This window comes from Mirounga angustirostris, unplaced genomic scaffold, assembly GCF_029215605.1.
Source record: "Mirounga angustirostris isolate CCGP_5_RB_7025 unplaced genomic scaffold, mMirAng1.0.hap1 SCAF_10, whole genome shotgun sequence".
In the NCBI taxonomy this organism is placed as follows: Eukaryota; Metazoa; Chordata; class Mammalia; order Carnivora; family Phocidae; genus Mirounga; species Mirounga angustirostris.
The window spans coordinates 4,391,750-4,402,842 of record NW_026991718.1 but is presented as its reverse complement, the minus strand read 5'-3'; positions in this window follow the sequence as shown (position 1 = coordinate 4,402,842).

The following is an 11,093-nucleotide window of genomic DNA, read 5'->3' as shown; positions in this document are numbered from 1 at the left end:
GGTCCCCTTCTCCAGGCTCCGCCAGGAAGCCCAAGGCTGTGACTGCAGGCCTGGAGGGGAAGTATGAACACAAAGGAAGGGTGGGGACTCTGGGGAGCTGGAGGGCTGGTGGGGGGGAGCTATTCAGGGACCTGCTGTGGAGGGTATTTTCACCCCTCTTGTTAGCAGAGCCTCCAGGGTCTGAGTGGGGCCAGCTCCACGTTCCTCTTTGACATGACCTGTTTGCGGCCGGGACCTTGCTGAAGAAGTGGGGGTCTAACCACCAACAGGCGGTTCCCTCCCCAAAAAGAGCTGCACTCACGCAAACACCAGGGCCTGCCCTCGTTCCTGCATCCTCTCTCTCGAATAATTCAAAGACGTGAGACCGAGGTTATCGCTGGAGTCCCGTGAGGGCACCTGCTCGGTGTTTAGGTCCTGCCTCAGCTGAGCATCCTGCCACCCGATCCCTCCTCCACACAGCACCCACTGACCAGCCCAGCTGTGGCCTCTTGTTCCATCTGGAATTATTCTGCCAGGATTTGGGGTTTTCCCTAAGGGACTGTTAGCCCCACTGTTAGGCCACTTAGTGTCCTACCAATCACGGATTCGGGCAGCATGGAGAAAGGACAAGGGAGTGGGATGCGGGCTCACACAGACCTGAGTCCAAATTCTGTTTCAGTCCCTTACCAGCCATGGGAACCCCTTGTTATTCATCTTAGAGCAGATGACACCCCACTGTTCCCCAGATCCCCTTCTCAGGTCTGCTTCCTGGCCTCCCTGCAATTCCTTGTGGTCACGTGAGTCGGTCCTAGCTGAGGGAACATGAGTGCACATGATGGGTGAAATTCCTGTATCAGGGATTCTGAGAAGTAAGGATGCGCTCTCCCAGGTCTGTTGTCCTCTGTCAGCTGAAAGCAGAGGACATTGAGGCCCGCGTGGCTGGTGGAGCCTCAAGATGGAAGGAGTTGGGGTCTCTGAACATCTACCTCAAGTAAAAAGTAGACCTCTGTTGTCAAGCCGTTATATATTCTGGGCTACAGCATCTAGAGCTATCCTAAGTAACACTGTCTCCTAGCACTGTTGGGAAGATGGAATAAAGCATGCAAAAGGGCCTAGCACAGTGCGTGGAACAGAGAATGGGAGTACTTACTAGATGTTAGCTTCTTTCTTTCCAAATTAACATTAACTATTCCCAAGCACATGGATAGACATGGTCTCAGACCTTTCCTATGACTCTGGATTGATGGCTTAACTTATTTTATAATTATGTTATTGATCAGTATGAATTGTAATATATGTGATTATAATCATTTTATTATGACTCTAAGCTTAGGCTTTGTTAGGAACCCAGTTTTTTTTTTTTTTTTTAAGATTTTATTTATTTATTTGAGAGAGAGAGAGAGAGAATGAGCAGAGAGAGTGGCAGAGGGAGAGGGAGAAGCAGAGTCTCCGCTGAGCAGGGAGCCCGATGCGGGGCTCGATCCCAGGACCCCGGGATCATGACCTGAGCCAAAGGCAGATGCTTAATTGACTGAGTCACCCAGGCGCCCAGGAACCCAGTTTTTAAGATGCCACTATCAAATACTTTGTGTTCACAAAGCTGTGGCAGTCAGAGAGCTTTGGATTGCAAGTGACAGAAAACCATTTCAAACTGGCTTTAACAAAAAAAGCAGACACCAATAGGAATGTAGATGCTTACGATGTGTATGCAGGTATGGCTGCATCCAGGCACCCAGAGGATGCTTCAGAGTTCTCTCCCCCACCTCTCGGCTCACCCTTCCTCTGTTGCAGGTTACTCTGCGGGGGGGGTTCTCATGTATGTCCACACCCCCTCAAGTCAGCACCCAGCTCAAAAGAAACCCTCCCCAACGTGGATATTTAAATTTTACACATCACACATTTGGCTGCAGGGACCGAGGCACTGTCTCTACTGTCATGAGCAATTTTACCGAAGTCTCCAGGCCCCCTTTCTAAAAACCCAGACCAGAAACCCCCTCTTATTTCTGCCCCTCAGGCCTGCCGGACAGAAAACCAGGTCACAAGGGAACAAGCCGAAGGGCCTAGGAAAATTTTAAGCTGGAGAAGGGATGCTGGAGGAGGTCAGGAGCACTGTCCTCAATCTCTGGAGGAACAGCTGGATTTTGCTCAAACCGAGGAAGCACTTTTTGCAAGTCAGGGCACCCCAGTGCTGGAAGGGCTGTCTCGGGGTGCTGAGCTCTCTCCGCAGCCGTGAGGGTGCACAGCCTGAGGGGACGCTGCAGTAAGAGTCAGGACCCTGGGGAGGAATCCGTATCACAGCTCTGCCGGGGTTTTCTTCTGCCCAGAGCGGGTAATGATAACGCCTTCCTGGCATGGAGCTCGAATGGCGGTAATTGAGGTGGCATTTTGCACGCTCAACAAATAGGACCATGCTCAGTCCAGGAAGCTGCAAGGGCAAAGGGCAGTGGGAGCTCAGGGTCAGGTGTGTGTGTGGGCAGACTGTGCGTGGGCAGACGTTAGAGGTAGAGTCAAGGCCTCTGAGGCCGAGAAGGGGTGCTGACGGGCTGCCATGGGCCAAAGCTCTGCAGAGGCCGCAGACCGGAGTCTTCAGGTTCCTACAAAATGCCAGGCCTGGCTCCCTGTCATCTGGGGGCTCACCTTGTGGGGGGTGGGGCAGAGCCTGAACAGCAGACATGAACCTGAGCAAGCTTATTGATGAAAGAAAGTGTGAGCAGGATAAAGGGGGCTGAGCACATGTGCACAGGGTACTCCATGTTCACAGGCCTCAAGGAGAAGCTGGGGTTCCAGCAAGAACAGGAAGGGTGTGAAAAGACTGAAGCCACGCTTCTCACTGGAGCTGGTCCCCCCACCCCGCCCCCAGCGAGCATGGTAGCCCCTGTTCCCAGCTGTGGGCCTCCCCCAGTGGGCTGAGCTCGGGAGCCAGTGGGAAGAGCAGGATGGGGGATGGGAGCGGGGACTCTTCCTACAGGAGAGTCAGGGAGACTCAGAGAGACTGAGCCACACCCCTCCAGGCAGCCACCAGGCCACCCGAGGTCACCAGGGCAGGGCTGGATTCTCAGGCACGTCGGCAGGCCTGCCTGCAGACATCATTTTATCAACCTCTCAGGAAACACAGACCCATGTGCGCGTCCCTCTGGCTACTTCCCGTCAGCTGGGCTCCAGGCCAGCCCCTGTCCACTTTCCCAGGAACATCCTAGAGGGAGGCTGTGGGCTGCAGAGTAGGCAGAAAAGGTTTCTAATCCCCATTGGACCCTGGGGCTGGGGATCCAATTTTGGGGGCCTTCATTCCTTCTGGAAATGAGGAAGATGGCAGCCCATCTTGGGGTGAGGGTCAAATGGGTCATGGCCAAGGTGTGGAGTCGGTGCCTGGCTTGTAGGAATTGCTCAGGAATTCCCAGCGGAAATGGAGGTGCGGGCAGGAGGCAGTGGGCCTTGAGCGGCTCTAGCGGTCTGGAGCCCGGCCCCAGCGCTGCCACCCTCCCATTCCCTGTCGGGAACATCCCAGGAGATGATGGTGGGACAGGGCTTCTCAGGGAAACACGAGGCATCGCTGGACATCCTTGTTTTGGGATTGGGAATTTTCTAAGGAGCTTCTCGGCAACTCACTGTCCTCAGATATGGTCTTCCCTGTCATCCCAGGACTGTTCCTAAAAGACTAGGAAAATCATCCCATAATCACTTTCTATCCTTCCCATCCGGGAGCACCTGGTCATGAGGACATGACAGTGACTTGTGCCTTCTGGTTAGTTCTGTGGAGTTTGCAAAGTGAAGCCACATCTGCTCTCTCAACTTGCCCTCAGACATCCCCATGGGTTATGTCTTACTGTACCCATTTCATAGATGAGAAGACTGAGGCCCAGAGAGATCAGGTGCCATCCTCAGGGGTACACAGCTGGCAAATGCTGAGCCCTTGCTAGCCCAGGTCTTCTGGAACAGGGTGGGTATGTACCTGGCGTCTTGACCAGTCTGGTGTATATCTGTCACTCAGGACCACAATCAAGAGTGCCTTTTCCATGCCCCAAAGCACCCTGTTTGGATTCTAAATTACGTGGTCTGAAATGAAGGCCATCATGGTTTCTACTATATCCTTGATGATTTGAAGGGGTTCAGCCTAAATCAGAGATCACAGCCCACTCTGTAGAATTGGGGGGTGGCAAAGGGGAAGAGGGGGCTTCTTCCCAGATAGTCAGCTACCCCCTGCCCTCTGCTTCAGGTGGATTGTTCCCAGTCTAGCCTTTTCCAGCACCAGATGGGCACTTCCCTGCCCGCTGTCCTCCCTTCCATTCTTCCCTCTCCTCCATCCTTCCAGGGCTCCCCTGCAGCTCTGGCCACCTGCTCCCCACAACTATCCAGGAGTCCCACACAGGCATATGAGCAGATCCCCACTGGGCATTCTCCAGGGACAGCTCTATCTAAAGATATGGATATGGTTCAACTGATCCTGATGTGCCCCCACCCCTCGCCACTGGGGACCCACCTTCGCCCACCCCCACCCCTCGCCACTGGGGACCCACCTTCGCCCACCCCCCACCCCTCGCCACTGGGGACCCACCTTCGCCCACCCCCACCCCTCGCCACTGGGGACCCCCCTTCGCCCACCTCCATCCCTCACCCCTGGGGACCCATCTTCATCCAGATGCAGAGCTCCAGGACCCCCAACCGAGTCAGCCACACATTGCCAGGTGCCAGGTCTTCTTTCCAGCCACGTCTAACTCATGGTACCCATTGCACCGATGGACCATCAGACAGATGTTCTAGATCCAGGGGGTGCTGGGGAAAGGAGGAAGGGAGCCCCTCCAGTTGCAGGCCAAGCCTGTTGGGGGTGTAATGGAGCCCGGGACCCTGTCTGTGGTAGAAGGTATGTCCCAGTCCAGCGAGCATGACGTTCACAGGCATCGGAAGGATCCTGTGGAACGCGGGACTCCTGTCTGAGCTCAGGTAGAGGGCTGACGTGACCCACACGGGTGAGTCACGCGTGGCTCTAGGACGGATCCCTAGGAGCGCCCTGGAAAAGTACGAAGCCGTTATTTACAGGGCAGTGTGATGCCAGCTTCCTTTGCCATCGATTGTCGCTGGGTTGCTGCATGCATTTCTGAAAACGCCCCCGGTGGGTGACATTTATCAAATCAAGGGCTTTCTAGTTTTATTCCCCAAATACATAGACAATTCTCTTTGTAGATAATGTTGCCAGCCCGCCCGGGCCTGCGCAGGGAATGGTCCCCCTGGAGAGGACGCGGTATCTCCTGCAGCCGAGGGGAAGGAGCGTGAGGCTCGGGGGCCCCGTGGGACGTAAGAGCAGGCACGGCTGGTTCTCTTCAGCTTTCTCCTTCCTAACGGTGGTGTGTCGGAGGAGATGGGGGTAGGGGGTGGCAGGGTCCTTTCCCCGTTGGCATCATGCACAGATCTTTGGAGACACTCAGGCCCCGCGGGCCTTCCCGGGCCCGATGCTGGAGCTGGGCCCCACGCCGGGCCGCGGCAGGAGGTGTGAGCTCTAGCTGCCCTCGGGTGCGGGGCTGTCCACCCTCATCAGCCGAAGGGGCTCCGCCGTGGGCCCACCCCGACTCATGCTCTCTTGCCACCTGCTCAAGGACACGCTGAGGGGCACTTGGCAGAACCTTGGGATAGAGGAAGCCAACCTGTCTGGGCTTCAACTCCCAGACAGCTTGCGTCTGACCTTCGGGAGGCACCCCTCTAGAGGCAGGGCCCAGAGAGGTCGATGGTCTCTCAGGCCCTCTGGCCCCTGCTCCTGCCACTGCAGTGTCCTGTGGTGTCCTGGGAGAAGCGTGAGGCCAGTCACTGGACGGGAGACAGTTCCTTCAGCCGGGAACCCCGGCCGCAGCCAAGCACGGTCTACATCAGGCCAGCCCCGCAGGATGGACAGAGTGTGGCCTCGCACACCCACATTCACCGGCTGCCCCTCCCCTGGCTCTCTGGGGTGCAGCCATACCCGGGTGCCGGGTCAGGCAACGAAGGCCCGGCACGAGAGCCATGCGCCCTGCCCCCTCCACAGAAGGAAGAGCTCCTTCCTCCTGCCTCCGTCTGAGCACAGAGCGGGTGAGCACTGTGGCATCCCCGACGGGCGGGGTCCTGGTCCTACCCTCACTCTGAGCTGGGGAGGAACTGAAGCTCAGGCGGGCGGTGCCTTGCCCAGGGCGTCCCAGAACTGGAGGCAGAGCCATCCAGAAGTTTCGCCATCTTGGACAGGTCCCTCCGATTACCCACGGACATCTGTGGCTGGGTCAGTAATGCTGGTAACGACCCTGTCCACCCTGAAGCCCTCCCTCCATGGGCTGCGTTGATAGCGCGTTGGTTTTCCTAAAGTTCCCTAATCCGTCCTGAGCCCAAGAGGCCTGAGCGTCAGCCCCTCCCATCCCCCCACTACACAGAGGAAGGTCAAAGGGCCTGGACCCACAGGAGGCTTGGTGCTAGGCAAGGCGGGAAGGAGCACGGCTCCTACCGTAGGCCCCACAGAGGCCTCGGCGCCAGATCTTTCTACAGCCCCCCCCCGAAGGGACAGTTTGCCGGTCGGTAGAACGGCCTGATGAGACATTTTGGTCCCCAAAATGAGCTGTCCTTTCTGGTTGGCTCCTATAAAGTCCCACCAAGTCCCCTCCTCTGCAACCCAGCTCCACGCAGAGTCTCAGGTGACCCTTTAGAGGCGGGGGACACCGTGCCTTCCAGCCCACCCCACCCCAAGGTGCTCAGCCTGCATTTTCAACATCTACTCAATTCTCTTTCAAATGGAAGGGGAAAAAAATAGCCAAGGAAAGGTCCCAGAAGCTCTAAAAGGTTTTCACTGCTCCGAGCACTTAGGCGGCTGGCTGAGCTGGGAAGTGGCCGGCGTGCCGGGGGGAGGGCACTCAGGGACGCGAAGTCACAGGCGGAATTTTCCATCACGCCCTCCTCCCATCATGGTGTGTGTGCCTGTGAGGGGGCCCCTCGAGACAGGGATGTCTCTGGGAGTCCTTGGGCCCCTGCTTCCGTCTTCAGCGCCATTCCTCAACCATCTACTGCGTGCCCTGCTTCCTGCAGGGGGAGCAAGGGGATCCCAGCGCACAGGGGTGAGTCAGAGGTGGGCTGGGCTCGCAGTGCTGGCAGAGAGGGGTGGCACCCCGTGCCTGGACTCACTCCAAAGCAGACGAGGCCCTTCTGTGTGCTAGTTGCAGGAAGCTTGGCGGGGGGCAGTCTCAGGCATCAGCCCTGCCCTGAGGAGGCCTGCTTTCTCGGGGGAAAGTGGTTAAAAGGGGCACAGAGCCCACACTGAAGCATAGCCCCCTTGGGGACCCCTCAGCTCACACACAGGCCCTTGGCCTCACAATGCCCCTTTCACACCCCAGCAGACATCTGTCCCGGCCCAGCTGAGAACAGTGCAGACAACACATGCACTCATGTGCACTTGACCTACAGCCCAGGGCAGGAGGTGCCCAGGGCAGCATCGTGGGGCAGGGCCTGGGGGCCTGCGGCAGGTTCCCTTACCTCCCCGAGCCTTAGTGTCCCAATGTCAAATACAGCTGGCCACATCTCCTCCCTGGAGAGTCCCTCTGTGCAGGGCCTTGTCCGCTCTGGGGTGAGTCCATCTGCCCGGCTGGAAGGTGCTGGAAAAGACAACTGATGCACACACACGTGTACCCACACATTCACCCACATACACACACGTTCACCCATGCGTGCGCACACACACATTAGAGAATCTACAGCTGGGAAACCCAGGGCTGAGCAGAGGTCTTGCAGGGAAGAGCACACTGAGAAGAACCTGGGGACCTGGGTCAGCATGTCCCGGTGGGAGGGAGGGGGCGCTGAGAGGCGGGCAGGGGGCCGCTGACAGCCTGGGGAGAGAGGCGTGGAGCTCCTGCCGTGGAACAGCTGAGGCTCTGCAGCCACAGGCCTCCCTCTGAGCCCATTTCGTTCTGTGTGTCCCGGTCCCCCGAGCCATCCTGAAGCACCTGTCTTCCCATTGTGTCCAGATCTGGACAGAGTAATACACAAGCTGTCCCCACCCTCAGGCCCTCCCCCCTCAGCCCCCTGGTTCAGGGGAGGTTCAGAGGAGGTTCAGATGAGGCAGTGTTTGAGAAAGTCCAGGCCTGGGGCTGGGGGGCAGGGCTCAGCCTGACTGCCCCACCCTCCTGTCCCTTAGGTCTCTGAGCACTGTCTTCAAGGCTGGGCCAGGCAGCCAGGTTCCTGCCTCTGTGGATCCCAGCAAACCCCTCATACCACAAGTCTCCTGGGGTGGGAGGGGGGTCCCCAAGCCAGGAGTGTTTCCCAGGAATGGCTGCCTCCTCCCTCTTCAATATCTCCCATAATTAAAAGCCCAGCCCGGTATCTGCAGTTTTCATTTTCCTGAGCCGTGGCCTTGGAGATTAATCATTATTTGCAAACATTGCCTATTCCTCATGGTCACGACAGGGCATGAACCACTGCTGCTGGCTATTCGGAAGGAATGAGGTGGAGGCCATGAGGGGCAGGCAGCCCCCACAGTGGGGCAGAAGGTAGAAGACCTGGTCTACAGGCCCCGAGCAGGCCGACGACCGCCGGGGACCGGTGCCTGGGACCTTTGGGGCTGTGAGCTGTTAATTCTCACGGCCCCCTGACGGTGGGGTAGGACTGGGGGTGGGGGGCTAGATCGTAAGCGAGCAAATCTACATTCAGCCCAACTGGCCCCTCGCTGAGACCCAGGCCCTCAAAACTCACCCCCACGGCCAGCCCCCAACCTCCCCCCAAGTGTCTTCGCATCATTCAGGGAGCCTGTTCTTTGGACACAGAGGTCAACCAAGGGCACTTCTGACTCAACCTTGTATTTCTAAGAAACACTCACATTCATGTGTAGCATTTAGCCACGGATTGGCCCCACGCCTGTGCAGCCAAGCGTGTCAGCACGGGTCACCACACCCGGCCCAGCTCAAGCCAGCCGGAGTCTGGAGAAAATACAGGGACTTGCTATCTCTCCCATTTTTTTTTTTAAGATTTTATTTATTTATTTGAGAGAGAGAGAGCGCGCATGAGTGGGGGTGGGGGAAGGGGCAGAGGGAGAGGGAGAAGCAGACATCCTACTGAGCAGGGAGCCCGATGCGGGACTCGATCCCAGGACCCCGGGATCATGACCTGAGCTAAAGGCGGATGCTTAACCGACTGAGCCACCCAGGCGCCCCTTTTCTACCAGTTATTAAATGGAGTGTTCAGGTCGCTGTGGATGTTGGGGTGTGATGCTGTGATGCATGTCTGGGGAGTGACCCCATTCCCTTTCACTCTTCTTGACGTTGACTCATGGGATTTGACAGTCAGATGAAGCTGCATCTTCAGCTGTTCACACGAGTCCTTTTCTGTGCCTAGTTTCCCCTACTGGGAGTGGGAAGGTGGAAGCAGAGACTGCTGAGGCCTCTCGCAGCTCTGGGCCCTTCTGAAGGACACCCAGGCCAACCTGCACCAGCCAGGACTCAGCCTGGCACCAGCTGGGTAACTCCTACCAGCCATGGGGCCCCACACCGTCCACACCAGAAGCCCCGAGCCCCCCACCGTGGAGCCAGGCCGCAGACACAGCCCAAAGCATCTGTTGCTGCCTTGCGCTGTGAAGGTGGGTGTCGAGAAAGGGGCAGCCCCAAGAAACTGCATCTGACCTTCGCTAAAATTAGGTTCCAAGTCCCAAGGGGCAACTGAAATAAGGATGAAAAATGAGAAAACAAATTGAGGGCACCGGAGGATGTTAAAAATATGCATCTACATGAATGGAGGCCATGAAACCAGGGCTCCCACAGGCCCGTGAAGCACTTGTGTGACCGTCATTATTCTGGTCCTCAGAACGTGCAGGGCCCCAGGGGCCCCGGGGAGAACTTGCTCCTCCGAGCCTCTTGTTCTATGGACAGGAAAGCTGCCTGTGGGGGGCACGGACGTGTACGAGGCCACGAACAGAGCGACACCAAGCCAGGCAGACACGTGGACCCAGACACCCCTCCGGAGGGAAGGACCCTTGGGTCCTGGCCTCAAAGGGGCAGGATCTGGTGTGGGAGGGAGGGTTGTCTCAGCCCCTCCCGGCTACGCAGCAGTCATCATGTTGCCCAGCAGATAATAGGTGCCTACTAAACGTCGCTTATTGCTTTCATTCTTTATATTGATCAGTGGAGTGGAGTAACGTGAGGACAATGTTTGCAGGAAATGACTTCTCCCCAGCCGACTGATTAGGGAGAGAAAAGCCAGGCTGGGCCAGGCCGGGCCTGGGTGGGGAGGTGAGGGAGGCTGAGGGAGTGACGCCCAGGTTCTCAGACACAGCGACAAGACAGCAGTGACAGTGACCTCGGAGTGAGCCCCTATTAGGTGCCGGCGCTGGGCTGGGCTGTCGCTCCCATCGTTCCCTCAGTGCTCACCCCACAGGGTCACTGCCTCCAAGCCACAGACAAGAGCCCCCGCGTCCCTGAGCTGCCCTGGAGCCCCCAGCCTGCCCCTCCAACACTCAGCCCGGTCCCTAATCTGCTGCCTTCTGATGGAGCCCCACGTTTCCCTCCAGCCAGGCTCCCCCTGTCGCCTTTCACCTCTGTTTGTCTGCAAACCCCCCTGAGCGGGCCCCTCTCCCGGGAGCTCACCTGGGGCAAAGGCCTTGGTGAGCAATAGCCCCACTGGGTCACCTGGCCCCCTCTGGGCTTCGGTTTCTTCATATATGCAATTAGCCCCAAGTAACCCTAGATGCCTCCAGCTGGAGAACAAGCCCAGGATTGCCTCTTGGAAGATTCTGCGGGTCTAGTGCAGCCTCCATCCCCACGTGATCTCTTCTACCGGCTGGGGCCCCGAACGATGGAGAAGGGGAAACTCCTTGCCCCCAGTAACTAAACACAGAGACCAGGAGGGGGATGGGGTGGAGAAGACCCCAGTCAGCGCCCCACTGGTGGCGGGAAAGCACCTAGGACCCCAGCCCCTGTAGGCTCAGACCCACCTGGAGAGCCTGGCTCCAGGGCTGGAGGGTGGGGGGAGGGGCAGGGAGGCAGAGGATAGAAGAGAAAAGGGGAGAAGAACGGAAGGTGGGGGGCTCTGTCCCCACTCTGGGTTCCAACGGACTCGTCTGCACAGTCTTGCTAACTGACTTACGGGATCAAGTCCATTTGCTATGCTGGTCTCTATTTGAAATATTT